Source organism: Lasioglossum baleicum, chromosome 18 (assembly GCF_051020765.1).
Source record: "Lasioglossum baleicum chromosome 18, iyLasBale1, whole genome shotgun sequence".
Taxonomy (NCBI): Eukaryota; Metazoa; Arthropoda; class Insecta; order Hymenoptera; family Halictidae; genus Lasioglossum; species Lasioglossum baleicum.
The window spans coordinates 5,436,708-5,454,316 of NC_134946.1; the positions used below are offsets into that span (position 1 = coordinate 5,436,708).

Sequence of the window (17,609 nt, forward strand, 5' to 3'; positions counted from 1 at the left end):
CAAAAAATATGATTTATGCTCGAAAATGCTATTCGCTTTTGTACGTTAACTTTAACATGATCTAGAAACGGAACGGACTATCCGAAGAGGGTGAATTTCACCTGTGGATCACAAAAGAATTAATGAAAATTGATGAATAAGTTTAAATCTCTCGGCTAACGTTAGTGACCTGTTCTGTTATGCGAACAATTTGAATAAAATCTTCGTTTTATGCAGACGATTTAACATAATCCTAACGGAGACGCATAATTCCGGCTAGTGGACGGGAGAATTTTAGATCGGACGCGACTGGGGAACAGCGGAAAGAAATGCTGTGAGAAAGAAAATCGTTTCGTTCCGAGCCAGGAGCTAGGGAATGTCTTTTCTCATTTCTCATTGTACCATATTGCAGCTCGGAAAGTCCGGTCCGATGCATGAATAATGCCAAAGGAGTGAGAGTTGGGGAGGACGCGAGCATTGTGATGCTGAGGGGGCTTCGCGACCCCTAATCTATCGGCTCCTTACTCGGCACCGACAACATCCACGCAAACGATTGTCCGTATTGATTATTTTTTAATTATTCCGTTGATCACGCAAGTCCAATTCTGTCGTAAAAATAAAAATAAATTGCGGCATCTTTTTAAGACTGTTAAACTTACAATTAGGAGAACAATTCACGAAAACCAAGCATGATATGAGAAAGTATAACGAATAACGAAATGCACGTATAAAAAACATCGAAGAGAGTTTGACCGTTTAAGTTAAAACAAAAAATTGATATTTTTTCTGAAAGACTATGAAGCGGTTCTTTTTCAACTTATATTCGGTTGTTGCATATGAAATGTTCGATTTTTAGCAATGACATTAAACAAACGCAATTTTGTACCCAATGTATTCTATCTAGAAATTTCGATTTTCTTGACTGTATTACGGTGAAAATAAGATATTACGGTTATTCACATTTTTCATTTACAAGATTGTTATCTTGATTTGGTAGTTCTTTTTTACCATCAACGACTAGTATGTTAATTAATCACCACATTATGATCAAAAATCACATAAAAGTTAATTTTTCTAGACGTACTATAAAAGGAATACACGACAGTCTCGTTGGTTGACGTTGGAACAAACTTAATTTGAAAGTAAAATTATACATCCAAATTAAAATTGAACATAGGATATTAACACTAAACGTACCGAGCTATCAAAGCTATTTAGACTTTGCGCGGATCTTATTATAATGTGTGCTCTGATCTAAAGATGTTTATTAAATCATTTCTTACGAAAGCGTATTTACAATTTCATTAATTGTGTACAATTTCAAAATTTTACAAATTTTTATACACCTGAAGAAATTGTAAGAATCTTGGGGTAATATGTAGAAAAAACGGCAACTCAAGAAATTCACTTTTTATAATGTTATTTTCGGTGCAATATTTCCAGACGAATTTAAAAGGAACGATCGAATCTAGTAAGCAAGGAATGTCTGATCACGGGTACGGAACAGGCAGAGCGAATGGCAAGGGCCAGTAAACGGTAATAGGTGAGATAGGGAGGCTTAATGATAGCTTCCTTAATAAGGCGACCTTATAGAGGAGAAACGATCTCAGCGGATCGGCGTGGCCGCTGCGCAAGCCTCGAAGCCTCTCTCGGACCCCTCGAGATAATTATTATGAAATGCTACCTACTGCTATGGGCTGCAATCAAACGGACGTGCTTCTGCTTATACACCTGGCCTGCTATTTGTTTCTCTGTTTGCTTGAACGCACCCACACGGCTTCATCCGACACACAAAAGTGTCTGGATCTTATAATCTTAACCCTTTCACTGCCAATGAAAAAAATATATAAAAAAAACCTGTTGGAAACCACGCTTATATTAAAATGCACTAAAAAGGAGTAAATAATTTTTTTCCTTGTTCTCCGTAAAATAACGAATCCAGTTAAATGATTAATAATATTTTTCCCCGAAATTTTAAGCAATTAGTTCAAAATTTCGTCTGTTATAGAATTAGTGTCGGTATAGATAGAAAAATTTAATATAAATTTCAATCAAATCATGACATCAGTGACTATAAAAATAAAAGCCTGGAGCGCCCACACGAAGATTACGTCAATATAGTTTAGCGTTCCACGCTTTTATTTTTATAGTCACTAATGTTATGATTTTATTTAAATGTATATTAAATTTTTTTTCTATCCATTCCGACACTAACTTTATAACAGAAGAAATTTTGAACTAATTGCTTAAAATTTTGGGGAAAAATATTATTAATCATTTAACTGGATTCGGTATTTTATGGAGAACCAGGAAAAAATTATAAATTATAAGCGTGGTTTCTACAAAGTTTTTCTTATATATTTTATTTCCTACTTTTATCGTCATCGGAAGCAAATGTGTATACATATAAAATTTCAGCAAGATTGGACTATGGGAAGATTAAAATAAAATAAAGTTAATATAAGCGTGGTAAAATAGGTAACCAAGTATAAAACGAATTGAGAACATTATTTTCATATCTTCATTATCAATAGACTGTTGATTTTTATTGTATATTTGTGCCATATGAATTAATGAAAATATTTACACTGAAATATTACTCCCCTTCGATAAAGACTTTCAGGAATAATTCAGAAATAATTTTAATAAACAATTAGGTATTTTTCAGAACAATTTCTCTATTCAGACGATGCTTTGGAAGACGTGTAAGAAAATTCGCAGCTTAAAAATTATACTATTCGAATATCGGGTAAATTGCAAAACAAAAATTTATTTCTAAGCTTGGTGAAATGTTGCTCGCATGTGGCCAACGCAATTATGGTAAACGATTAATGTAATAAACGAGAGTGAAACACACGCGAGGCTAACCGAGTGTTACCCGACGGCTTACGGCAAAGATGTATGGATTGAAAATATTATTTCATGAATAATTCCACGGGTCTACAAGGAAAGCAGCGATCTTGAAAATTTTATGCGTGAGAACGGGACAGCGGTATTATGATTCGTGGATCCCACGACTTAGGGGAGCACCGGTGTCTGCAGCCCTTGGCAACTACCCTTCCCTGGTATTACGTACTCTCCGCCCCTGAGAAGGGCGAGCCTAAAAGTTGTCCAATCAGGTATAACTAAGTGAATCTAGCGAAATTGCTCCACCCATCTCAGAGATCGACCATTCAGTGAGAATTAACCCTTAAACAACCCTCCTATATAGTTTTAATAAATAACTTGCAAAATGTCTGGAAGAGTTCGTCTTCTTTGAAAATTACTGGAAAATGTTTAAATGTTAACATCCTGACTTATTCTACTATGTCGCTAATAACCCAGCAGTTGCAGCAACATAAAACTACAATTTAAAAAAAAAAACCGAATTGCTGTAAGAAAATATATCGTTGCATTTGGGCGAGTTTACAAGATTGTTCTACATAATAAATACTCGTCTATTCCCTGTATGAAAATTCTTCCAATTCAAATATCATTTTTTCAAGTTTGACTACTTAAATATTTAAAAAAAAGAAAAAAAAATGTAAAGAGAACAGTGTGTAGAAATTAAATGTAGATTAGCGTTATTATTTGTGACAAGAGATAATGATCCTGAAAATACTATCTACATTATCAGACAGTGGACCATTTTTAAAAAATAAATTGTACAAAAGTTTTCGGTACTTGACTTAATGAGGGTTAATTGGGTAAACTCCCCAGGCAGTGTCAGCGCAAAGCCCGAAATTACCGGTCCTCCGTTGGTCACAGGGTCCTGTGTAGTTCAAATAACATTTTCGTGATCGCCTTCGAACAAAATGCAGCCGCGGAACAATAAAATGGCGTCGGTTGCATGTAAATTCGCGAGTTGGTTCGCGGCGTGTTTTCTTTACGATTTGGAGCGGTCGGTAGCGATGGGTTCGTGCCAATTAAAGAGGAACGAATTATTATATCGCATTGTGCGGCGGAAAAGGGATCGACCGCGGGGCCATCTAATTAGCTTCGCCCTCATTTAGCGCGGCCGCGCTTCCGTACGCGCGAACCCACACGTAAGTACCCATGCACCACGTGCACAATCCTAACTACACTAGGATCGCGCACGTGCACACATAATACGAGAGACCTGGCTACAGTATACACGGTTTTTTCCTCTTCCGGAATGGTGCGCGGCCATAGTTCTCTCCTCGTGCGGTTAGCTCATGATAGCCGATGCTCCGCCTCGTACGTTTCTGATCTCGCAGCTTCCTTTCCCGCGGATAACGACGATCGACGTGGCAGATAAGCGGCCGATTTCTTTCGATCGGTTTTTACCGGTTCTACCTTTTTATCGGGCGTACGCAGCAACCGGGACAATGGCGGCGGCGGCGGCGGCGGCTACCGAGCACTTTCGTTTATTTCTCGATAAAGGGACTTATCTATCGAACCACTTCGCCGATGGGAATTCCTGCTAGCGCCCGGTAGCCGCTAGCATTAAAGGGGATTTCGATTTTAAACAAGCATGCAGATCGCGGGACGTAAAACACCGATTTTATCGTTCTTGAGCGTCACGCCGAGGACTTCTACCAATACCTATGCTCTCTTTTCTCTTTTATTTTTGTTTGGGCAGAGAGGCTAGACTCCTCCGAGACTCTGCTGGCATGTTGGTTGTCTTAGTGCGCTAAGCTTTAGATGCTGATGTTGAGGAATGTTTAGGAAATTGGCTGAAGCTGCTAGGAGATGCGTTCACCTTCAGAACATGTTAGCCGATTGCAGATCTTCATGCAAAATCGAGATTGTGGTGGAGTTATTGGCGGATGCGTTGACCTTCGCAATGTATTGCTAGACTGCGGGTCTTTATGCAAAGTCAAAATTATGTGGAGCTGTTGGGGGATGTGTTGGCCATGGGAACGTGTTGCTAGACTGCGGATCTTTATGCAAAATCAAAACTGTCTGGATCACAGAAGTTGGAACTTGGCAGAAATTGCTACCCTTTGATACCCAACTTCTCCCTTTGATGACGCGAATGAATTGAAAATTGACACACTTAAATCATTGAAGTCCTCCCCTCAGATGTTACCGAGACTTCTTTTAACCTAACGAGAAAGATAAAACAGGAAAGATAAAAAAACTAATAATTGTGGTATTAGTATCAATCCCTATCAGTGGCTACTGTGGCCGTTCTCCCAGCTCCCCCACCTTAGAATTGATTAACCAATGGGCGCCCGCGCAGTGACAACGTGCCTACTCCCATTGTGCTACGAGTCGCATCTGGCGTTTAGAATTTCAATGTTCCGTACTATAAGTACTCGCGTACGTGGGCTCTCGCATGGGGAAAAGTCCGCGACAGGAATCCGTTTCGGCATGCTCACCGCGCAGAAATTACGCGTTTCATTATCATAGCAGCATTAAGCTTATAAAAGAGAGCCGATGCTCGGCGTCTGGATGCCGCGAGTCTCTGGCGCCGGCGGCACGCGTGAATTCCACGGGAAGCACTTTGGCTGATAAGCGCCGCGGCTTTATCGGAGCCGCGTAAAACATACACAAGAAGTAAATTGCCACCGACTGGTTTACCCGGGCTGACCTTTGCCAAGCAAACCCACACGACAACCGCGAAAGAAAGATTGCCGGACCGTGAATAGGGGAACGTTTCCACTGTGCTTACTTTATGGTCCTCTTTTCTACGACACGTTTCGTAATGTGTCTAAATGCAACCGTTGCCTTTCTTCCTCGTCCCGGCCTCGGACCGCTAACGACATATTCATGCGAGTTTCCACGGCGACCGCGCGCCGATCATACTTCTCTCAGCTCAATATTATTTTCTTTCTTTTTTTGTTTTTGTTATTATTCTTAAGTAATAATTATTACAGTAAGGAAAAACACTGCATAAAAACCACGTCGTATGCTCCAATATTTCCGATCATCGGTTCTGACAAATTAATCAACCCCTTGCCCTACGATTTATTTTACGGTTTCAGTGACTAGAACCTTTTTGTAGTTCGTATAATTTCCTAAAAAAGGAGAAAACTTATATCTATTGTATGCTTGTGTATTCTCCAATAGTTGTACATTAACAAAACCAAAGTAGAAGTTTATTTCGGTTTAAAGGGAATTAGTGGCATACATATATTTATTAGACGCTGTTCAGAATCTTCATCACGAGTCGGACACGATATTGTAAGGGAAGGGATTAAATGAACCAAGCTGCATCAGGAATGAGAGAGAAAAAAAAACAACAACTTTCAGTATTTTTTCCATCATTCATTCAATTAATTTGCCAGAGACTGAGCAATTAAATGTCGATTGTCGTGGATCAAAGCAGACTCGGTCTCCGTCGTCGGAGGGTAAATTTAGAGAGTAGAATGAGAGAGTTACGTTTAAGTACATGAAAGACTCAGAAGCCAATCAGTGTAAGCTCAATTTTCCGATATCAATTTATTTGAGCCATAACAATTTTACATTTTTGCAAGTTAACTTTTATACTGCCAGTATCATTTTAAGCCTTTATGTGCACTGGTTATATTATTACAACGACTTTGGTTGCATTAAAAGGCTTAATTGCCTCAGTTTTCAATGGCGTACGCTGATTGGCTCCTGAGCTGTACACGCGAGTGAATGAGTATGCGGTGTACGAGGGCATTCGTCAATTTGTAGCGGAGCGATTGCGAAATCGTCTAATATCCGTTTATCCGAGTAATTGCCTGGCCCTGAACGTTCTACATTATTTATTTTACATTGAAAGCTCTGTCTGGGTGCACGAGAAGTTTATTAACGCAACGTGATATCATTAAGATTCAACGGTGGCGAGTTCGAATCGTTATTTACTGTAGCGTGAAATCGTCGAAGAGCACCGTGATCAACTTCGACGGGGTTTAATTATAAAGCGGAATAGAAAAAGTGAGCGATTCGATTCCGCGACGATTTCTGTTCATTCGATTATGATCCGCTCTCCTTCGCAAACCGGTCGATCGCAAGTCGTTATCGTGGTTAGTACCAGATAACTTGAGCTTCCTTCTCAGATCATGAAACGAAACGAATGGCGGACATTGCGCAGAAAAATAATTCGTGAAGTACTGGACTGCCCTTTAGTCAGAGTTGCCAGGTGAGGGAGCACGAATTGAGGGGAAAAGTTACCCTCTCTCTCCGGTTCTAACCATTTAAAGAAGGCTGGATACAAAAAACAGTTCGTTGTTAGGGTGTTTCATGAGTTAACATTGAAAAAATTGAATGGACCGACATCTTTGGCGGCCCGGCAAGAACTAAGAAAGCTTAGCTGGGAAGTTTTGATGCATCCACCGTATACACAGTCCTGATATTGCACCATCAGACTACCATTTGCTTCGGTCTCTACAGAACTCTCTCAATGGTGTGAAGTTGACTTCAAAAGAGGCCTGTAAAAATCACGTCTCGCAGTTTTTCGCCCAGAAATCACAGAAGTTCTACAGTGACGGGATTATGGTTTTACCTAAAAAATGGCAAAAGGTGGTCGATCAAATCGGCACATACTTGATTTAATAAACTTCATTTAAACTATGGAAAAAATTTGATTCATTTCTGCATTAAAATGCGAAGAAACTTTGTCCCCAACCCAATATTTATTTATTATATATTATATTATATTCATTATACTAATATGAAATTTACCTGTGTGTAATAATATATTTGCCTCTATTAAATTTAATTATTATACAAATTGACTATATTCTATTAAAATTCATTAACAGTATGAAGAAAGTATACATATTTAAAAATCTAAATAAAATTCTTTAGTTATATATATGTGTATTTATATATTATATATTTATTTATTCATTATGATATATTTTATGTAACATTAAACTGTATAATAATAAAATATTACCCCTATTAAATTTAATCACTATAAGAACGACATAAATATTATTGTTTAAGCGTAATGCATATTCAAAGTTGAAAAATTACGATTATATTATGAAAATTTCCTGAAAAATTGTTTGGAACGCGACTGACCGTGACTCGACACGGAACGCCGACATCCTCGTGTTTCATGACCGCTAGATCCTCTAAATCACCGGGGGTAATGGCGTACCGCGCCCCTTGCGGTGCCTCCTCGGTGTTAATGTGCGCACGCGGATCGCTTATGGCTGGTATGCGGGCGTAATTATAATCACGACTACTGAAAATCTTTCTGCAATGTATGATAATTGCCAGTCAGCGGAGAGCGAAATGGCAAACACGCGATACCGCTCGATTTCGAAGTGATTCCGGCGACCCGTAACCTTCGTTGCTGCATACGCCCTGCAACTGCGACTGCAACACGCTTGAGTCACCCGGCAGAGAAAGAAAGAGAGGGAGAGAGACGAAGAAAGATAAAAAGAGAGTTACTCCTCCGTTTTAGAATCTGCATCCAACATCTTACCAGTCCTAGCACGCAACCACCACCGCCTAGAGCGGTTCCCGGTACGGTATAATGGACATTATAGTCCCTTACATGTGAATATTTTAATTTCAGTTATCTCCGTAATTGTGCGGAACAGGACCCACCATGCCACTCTCGGTAATATTGTAATTCGTTGTCAATACACTGCGGATATCACACATTCCTAACAATTTGACATCTTAACGGATTATTTATAAAACGATTCGTAAAACGATTCTTGAATTTTGCAAGAATAATTCAGGAAAACCAAGTGACATGAAAAGGATATAGATACATAGAATATTACATTTTAGTGGCTTATTTAATGACGTAGAAATAGCATAAAGTATAATGTGGTGAAATTTCATCACGGAAATTACTATTGTGCAATTCAGTGGAATAATAAAATCAGAAGTCGACGAGGTAATATAAAATGGTAACACGTGCCGGGCTATTATCTCCGAAATCTCGTTTACCATTTATCGGCAATAAAATTAAGTTCCAAAACAGTTTAAACTTCTTACCGAAACCCATAAAACTATTTCTTCAACGACTCCGCCAATCAAAGCGGACCATAATAACGAATTGTGTTTCAACGGTAGCGCCGAAGAAAATTTAAATTAGTCTCTTGCACAACTCGCCGGTTAACTATTGTATTAGTTAGGAGCCGAACGAAAGACTATTGCAAATTGGAAATCTGTTACTCGCCGCGATGTACCGAGATCGATTAGAAGTACGTCGATTAATCGATAACTGGAGCCTCGCCCCTCGGTTAACGGCTCGTGAACCATTTTTATCGATCGACCCATTACAACCGTTCGATTTTCAGATTATCCGGCTACCAGTAATTGCCATGATTCGATCCATCCCTACGCAATGTGTCAGTCGCGTAATTGATTGCGAGCAGCAAGGTAGTAATAGCGGTCGTAAGAAATACATATTACCGAGTCAAATGCTAATGATGACGTTGCCTTTCAGCGATATATCAATCGTCGGCGGTTTCGTTCGGAACCAGTATCCGCCGCGGCCGATATTTTTACGAAACCCACTCTCTTATCATGCGTTAATTTCGAGCGGAATATATGTATGTATAACGCGCTTGACAACATCCAGCCCGCAACAGACCTTCCTGCTTTCCATCATAATTTTCATATTGATGAAAAATTTCCTTTGAAATTGACCGAGGATTATATATGCAAATTAATTAAAATACTTCAGTGATGTATTAAAACAATTCTGGTTTCTCTTGACAAAACAATCATTTACATTGACAGAATTGAATTAACAATTTTCACAATTTTATATTGGCTAAATCAACTTGAATTGGATGAAATAATGTACGCTTTCGAATTGCCAGTTGAAAAATTGTGGAAAGCTGGAAGTTATAAATCAGCTTGAAACTTGCTCGACTCCGCTCACTCTTTTCCAAAAATATACATTTCAAAATTCAATCAACAGAAGAAAGAACTGATTGGGTCCACTCCAAAAACATTTCGAAATTCCATTAAAAAAGGAAACTAGCCTACAAAATCGAGGCAATCGTTAGAAATTCAATCAATAAAGAACCGGAGCAATTCGCACGAAACCAGCTCGACTCCTCGAGCCTACTCGCGGGTAGGAACCAGTTCGCAGTGACATACTACGTCGACTATTATCATTATCACTCATCCCGGGCAACTCGAATATTTTTTCATGGAGCATCATCGGCCGGTAACGGTTGCCATAAATCTCGTAAGCGACGGAACACGGTCCGCACCACCGACACGTCACGGTTCCATACCGGTTGCGTCGGGCATTAAGACTATCGGGCTCAATTAAACGAAACGCGCCCTCGATTTATTCCAGCGGAATCGTCTAAATCGCCACTTAAATAAATCCGCGACGTTTCGGACGCCGTTAAGATATCCGCACGACCGTTTCCAGGTTTTCGTGTCTGTACGGTGCTTGCTGCCGCTAATATATCGGCCCATTTAATTAACCGCCGATTGCAATTTCACATAGAGCATTGCGCCGACGCGACCCCGTCCACGGAGAACGAGTCTTCGACGGCGCGGCGCAATTATGTTCGTAGCACAACGACCAGACCGCTGATGCGACAGAGCCAGGGCTCTTTGATTCAGGGTGAACAAGTGTAACGACGCTTGTAAACTCAATTACGGACGTCATACGCGAAGTGTCTAGCGGTGGTCGGATTTTTCTTGGGAACTGGAATCGGATTCTCGAGCTAGAGCAAAAATCTCGAAAAAATTCATTTCTCGACGACAGTCTCGTTAAACCACCTCAGTCTTAGCGACCATTATAATTCACATTATCAATTCCAGTTTCTCAGAGAAATCATCTTACACCGCTACACATTTTCTTCCTCCGTGACATCCCTAATTGAGTTTACAAGCGTCGTTACACCTGCTCACCCTGAATCAAAGAGTCCTGCTGCCGCGTCAGCGTGGTCTCGTCGTTAGGCTACGAGCCTAATTGCGCCTTCGAAGATCCGTTCTACGGGTCGCGTTCGCGCGTCACCGTAGTCCTCTATTTTTAAAATTGCAATCGACGGTTAACTAAACGAGTCGATATACAGGGTGTACACCACGGACTCCGATCAGTTTAGACTACTCTGTTAGCAGCATCGAACATTTTTTTATCATCAAATGTGTAGCACATTACAGTGAATTTTTCTGTCGATCTATTCATATTAAAGAAAAGGCTAAAATAGAATAATACAACATACTAATAGCATTATGTATAATATTATAAAAACGATAACAGCAAATCTGTCAGTTAATCATGATCAAAGAATTTCAAGATTACTCAGTTGATCATGACCAACGATTACACCAGCTTCGATTAAGTGAACTAATCGCGACTATTATTAATTATAACCCATCAGTGGGCTACTTGGAAATCGTAATCATGATTTCACGTCGATTATAATTGTTAATCAGATTACTTTTCGCCCGACTCTGATCGAAACCGAACTTTCCGTCTCGCAGTACAATTAAAATGGCGTCCGAGACTATCTTGTTATCGGGATCGAGGATCGTCGAGGAGGCCCGCGAGGCGAGCAGCGAGCGTTCTCCCCGGGACGATCAACGTTAATCCACGTTCGTGGAGCAAATAGACCATCGAAGTCGAAGATTACACGGCCGTAGAAATATTACTTTCGCTTTAATCGCGAAGGCAGGGGACCGGCGCGGAATGGCATGGCATGGCGCGGTGCGTTTTCCCAGTCCGTAAAAATGGCGGGTCCGAGCCGGGGCGAGTTCACGCGACGGGGATCGGAGAAGGACAAGAGTGGCTCTCCGGCTGGCAGGTGCCGGTTTGCCACACGCACAGCTTTCAGGAAAGGAATCGAGGGACGGTATAACTAAGTAAATCGCGCGATGCTCCCGGTTTAATGGCGGCCGATAGTCGTAATGCTTGCCGTTATTGGCGCAGTATACCGGACAGGTACCGCAGGCCACGCGGGACCATTAAGTACCTACCCGACTCATCTCTCTCTCTCTCACTCTTTCTCTGTGTACCCGCTTGTGCATTCGAGCTCGGCCGAGGCCACTTAAGTCGCTAAGTGCGCAAAAGTGCAAACGCGAGACGTGCTGAACGGTGACGAAGCATCCCGATCAAGCCCGGCCGTTTAATCCCCCGATTTTTCTGCGTACCGATACCCCGGGCTCGATTATCGTTAGCCAAGAGACTGGCTACATTTCAATCGACCGGGAGAGAACTGCGGAGAGATTGTTATCTGCTGGTGTATAATCATCCGAAACCATAGAAACGTATGTTTGTTAACTTCGCTCATTCGCAGGATAGGGCACATTGTGATCCCCCAAGGATAATTGAAAATGATGCTTTAATGTTCTTCGTGCGAGAATATTAAACACCTTTGCTAATTTGCAGCACATTCATTCCTTTTCTTGTGGGACGATATAAACTTATCCATTTGAAGAATGCAATGCGACCTTCGAAAGTGACTTTCAGTATAATGTATTATACATTGTTATATTTGTTTGAATTGTGTATCATACGACAGTAAGAAAATGGACACCATGTATGTGCTGGGTGTACTGCCTAATTTTACCACGTTGGATATATCGCACATTATAACTCCGAAAAGTGTATCAATAAAGGGGGAAAAATCTTCTTGAACATTTTCTTCATAGCTGTCTTCTTGAATGTAGTTGTATATTTTTATCATCGTCGTCTGAAAACCAAGATCAGAATATTAACGACTTACATATTATAATGACATTCATGTTCACCTTGAGCATAAAAAATGATACTTGAAATGACGCGCGCGCGCGCGTCCACGGTACTCCATTCGTCGTGCTCAAGGTCACGTTGAAATCATGATACATATTACAGGTCGTTAGGTCTTGCATGATCATGACTATAACAGTTATCGTCCCATTAAAAAAAACGAACATTGATGAGCTTGACATTTCGAAGGACATGACCTTGAAAACATTTTTTCTCTGACATTTTTTCCTATTATTATGATTCTGATCAAGATGTGACATATTTCTGTCCCAGCGTGTGGAAGGATAAAATCTGCGTGATATATATATCAGACACGAATTTTCTTCCAACAGATTTGTTTCGACTAAACAGCAACAAAGCGAAGAGAGAATCGCGTCGATGTTCGAATCGAAAATGATTCAGGTGTGGATCACGTGGACGCATTTTACCTGGCGTGTTCGTGTCCCTTCTACCATCTGAAACACGCGCAGGAAGACGAAGAACCGAGGCGGGCATGCGAGCTGGCAGGTAGGCAGATTTAAAGTTCTTCTTCTTGGCAGACAGGAAGCTCGCGTGTCACGTCACGCTTGCAAAACCACCGGCCACGGAATTCGAGTGGTACACGCATATAGCAGACTCTGCAGTCATTCGAAAGGAACCCGAGAATCCAGCCGCGAGAGCCTGTTCTCCCCTTCGAGATGGAAGAGGCTGCGCGCTGGGGACGCTGGTAATTAGAAGGTAATTAATTGCGTAATTAATACGCGCCGGTGCGCGCTCACGACACGCGTGTCGTTCGGGGATCATGTGTCCACCGTGCGCGGAGAATCCGCCGAGAAAAAGTCGGAGATCTACCTGGAACGATGTGTGCAGCTATGGGGATCTAGAGGCACCATAAAACTTGGAGTGTGTGCGCGACGAAGATCATTTTTTGGAATTTTTCAATGGGAGCCGAGCGGTTAAATATTTTTATTAAATGTCACGCTCCACCGCGTTCTTTTATCTTTGATTCACATTAGGTTTACACTAAAAGAACGAATTATATATTATTTTGCAAATATTATATAACGCGTCTATTCAAATTTTTAGCTATTTAAAAGCTATTTAAAAGCTTTTGCTCGAACAACTTCCAATTTCAAGCTCAACCAGCAAAGCTAAAAATGCCATAAGTTCAAATGCCATGAGAATAACAATGACTTTGCATAGAAATATCATTGGAAAAACCATTTTTTTAAGTCCAAAGAAATATAGATCTTGGATGAATTTTTTAAATTTTGATCATAATAAAAATAACAGTCATTCATCATAAGGATAGTATAAAAACAACTACGATTTTCAATTTATCCAATTTCGTTTTCAATCAAATATTTGACCAATGTCTGGGCTATTTGAATTGTGAAACAGAAGTGGTGGATTATGGGTGAATTAGGTTTGTCAGTAGAGTGACTGCTGAAATTATTTAAAGCTTCAGCGATGGTGGTAATAGTGAGTCCCGGAGCGGCAGCTAATGATGATCGATGATCTTTTCACCAGGACATAGCCGTGCCCAAGCTAGACAAGCCAGAAAGATTGCTCGGGCGTGTTGCTACTCGTCGAAGATATGCTATATTGAATTATTGAAGACAAGCCATGATGACAGGCATTGCTCACTTCGAGACGAGACAGCTCGAAGACATATGTCGTCAGCACTGTGAAGTCATTGATAGAATGCTTCATCGAATATCTTTCTCATCTCTTTTATTTACAGCATTCTTCTTCTTCGACTTCATCAAGCTTTCATCAAATGGTAATTGAAAGTAGATGTTTCGAAGGTTTGTATTTCTTAAACCAACATCTTCTTTGTCGAGACACACGATCCCCACCATCAATCAGTCAATTTCCCCACTACTTAAGCCTTAAGCTTCAGCCACAAATGCCATGCACTTCTGGCGGTACCAAAATCATTAGATGAGGGGAGGGCGCATGAATTGCGGGGAAAAGTTACCCTCTCCCTGCCAGTAACGGATCAGTCACGTGACATTATGATATGATAGAGATGAAACGCGTCACGTGACCGGGCCGCGACAAAAGCTTGGGGGAATATATATAGTGTCGTAGAGGATAAAGTGTGCTTTACGTGCAACAATACTTTATTTTTCAACTAATAATAAATTAAAAAATGATTTATTTTGAAAACGTTATCAAAAATATGTGCTTTTAAAATTTTTCTTCAATTTGAAAGCTCTGTCGCTTATGAACAGATTGAGAACCACTAATAAGTAATATTATGTAAGCAGTTACTATATAAGCAGTTATAATTGCTTGCAATAAGTTTTACACATTTTGCATTTATTAATATACCCGTAGTTGCCATAAATTTAAACTTTTGTTCGTGTTACACACTTTCCTGTATCTAGCGTTGTACAGGCACTAAAATCCTCAACGAATAAAAGCAAAGTGTCCTCGGTCCATTTCAGTCATTCCCTGTTCCACAGTCTTCGTGGAATTTAATTAATGCACGGCGGTGCTCGTTAACAGATTTATTGAAAAAATCATCGTTTGATTGGCTCGTTGCGATACACCGGTAGCCTCGAAACAGACCCATTAGAGGACTCGGGGATCCAATAAGAACTTCGTCGGCTGTCGAAAGTTACGACTTCTAGTTTAAAGAAAGCACATAGGCGCCGAAGAAACTGTCGATTCCAGAGAAAAGTTTACGACCGCATTCCTCCACCTGTTTTTCCATTAGATAAAAGATTGGCGCTGGTAAGGATTCCTGGCCTATTAAAACATAATCAGGATCCGAAGATACGTGCAGATGGGAAATCGGTGGAAACTGGCAAACAACTTCAGAGCACTCCATTGGACAGCTGTCTTTTCCTTTGAAATATTCAGCCATCTGAATGGAGAATTACGGAATGCACTATGTATACATACACTTTCCCGTTTCAATATACAGGGTGATCCAAAAATGTAGTACTTGAACGAGATGATGCATCAGCTCATTTGAACTAACTTTTTCCTTTACAACAATGTTGTCCGCGGTTTCGTTCTGGAGTTATTAACGAAAAATACGGACCAAGCGCGACTGCGACAGGCCCCGACTCGGCCAATGTGAACGCCACGTTCTGAGTAGCCAACGTTTTTCGTTAATAACTTCTGAACAAAGCCTCCCGGATCATTTTCGTAAAGGGAAAAGTTGCTTCAAACGATCTGGGGAATCACCTTTTCCAAGGAAGTACATTTTTGGTACACCCTGTGTGTGGAGCTCTTATTTTTATTTTAACCAATGTATTTCTCAAACAAAGAAATCACAGTAATGACTGAAACCCCTCCCAATTTCGCGTATGTTACACTACGGTGGAGTCCGTTTCAGCAGAAAGTGATCGATTCGCCGTAGAACGAGCCAAAAGAGAACGCATTTCCTGTGATATAGAATACCTACAGCACACATAAACCGTGCAGTTTATTCACTCATGTCTCGATTATCCGGTGAGTCTCGATCTATCCGCACCATTCGTCTCCCCATTAAGCCGGATAATCGAGGTCCTTATTGCGAGCGGAACTCGATTTCCACGTCGCTCGCGGCCAGAGGATTAATATTAGCTTGTGCAATAAATTTGTTCGCGTTTCTTTACACGAAGCCTAACTACCACTAACTTCCTACAAATCTCGCTTAATCGACAACGCATGTACCACTTTGTACGACCTTCTGTCACCTTTTTGCCAAATTAAATATCATTTCGCCACGCTGACTGTCCGCTTTCCTCCATGGAAAAACTCCGGGCACTTTTCTTACGCGCTCCCGAATCACGGGATTAGAAGTGCATACGGATTTTTAATTTTTTCACCTCGAAAGACAACTTTCAGAGACGATGACCAATAATATCTGTTTTAATTATTGTCGCGAGAGTCAAAAATTTTTCCTAAAAAGATGTGGCGATCATGCATTTAGAGCTCTTGGGTCGCTAGATCAGGGGAAATACCCTTTCCCTGTCAGTACCGGAGTAGTCACGTGACACCGTGACGCATGTACTACAGAAGGAAAGGGGAAGGGTAGAGTGGGGAGAAAAGTTTTGCGTTCCATTACGCGAGGTTCACAGCGTTCGAGATTGCTTGTCCATCTCTGTGGACAGGTCTTGCACAGACTTCGGCCAGGCAATGCCCTCGAAGATTTTACTATAATTTCTATGATAATCTACGCTATTATAGTCGCTCGTCCAAGCGCCTTTTTGTTCGGGGCTTGTGTTCCTCGCGTGATGGCCTATCTTCACCTGTACGGCGTATTAGTACGGTCCGCCAAAAAACGACGAAAGCTGGCAAAAAGGATCGAGAGGTTTTCACCGGCGACCAACTTACCTCGATTACATGCCCTCCGACTTGTCACTCGCCTCGCTGATTTTCTCGATCTGTAACAGAAGCAAAACGAACGTGAACGAGCGCCGGTCGCGGAGATTATGCGAGTCGGTGGATCGCTTTCCACATGTATCCTGCGATTACACTGTCCAATAATCTTTCAGGATTTTCTACGCTTTCCGATAACCAGTCAAGAGGTTCTCGGAGTACCAACATTCTGCTGGGAGATCTCAATACGCTGATAACGTTTCAGCGATACAGAATTTGAAGCACCCGAGTCTCCAGTTTTATTTAACGTGAGGTACTTCGAACTTTTATATTAGGCATGAGAATATTCACGGAGTCGGTTGCTTTCCATAGCTTATTGATACCAATTCCCTCAGACCAACTTTCTCGAATATTTTCCGTGCCATCTTAAAGAATAGATCTTTCTGGATCCGTGGCAGCGCGTTTCAAAGTGCTACAAGGTACATGCACACAATGTCCACCAAATGGACATTGAGTAACTACTAAAGCGTGCTGTCTTCTGGCCGTCTAGTTTCGTAGATTGATCTCAGAATGGTTTCCAGATCCGCACAGCTGCGCCGTGCATGATCGACGAGTTGGAAGTACCGACAGTGTGGGAGCATAAACTCCTAGCAATCATAGGTGAACGCCCACGCGGGCTTCGGAGTGACCACTAGAGCAGCTCGTAATGCCTTCTCCTCTTTGGCTTCCA

The 17,609-nt window shown here is 41.1% G+C and overlaps 1 long non-coding RNA gene across 1 annotated transcript in view; it reads right to left on the reverse strand.

Moving 5' to 3' along the window:
- LOC143217890 (uncharacterized) overlaps positions 1–17,609 on the reverse strand; it is a 151,734-nt gene that overhangs the window by 73,095 nt on the left and 61,030 nt on the right. The window contains exon 3 of the long non-coding RNA XR_013010931.1: positions 16,895–16,944. This is a non-coding gene — a long non-coding RNA (uncharacterized LOC143217890). The remainder of the gene's footprint in view (positions 1–16,894; positions 16,945–17,609) is intronic.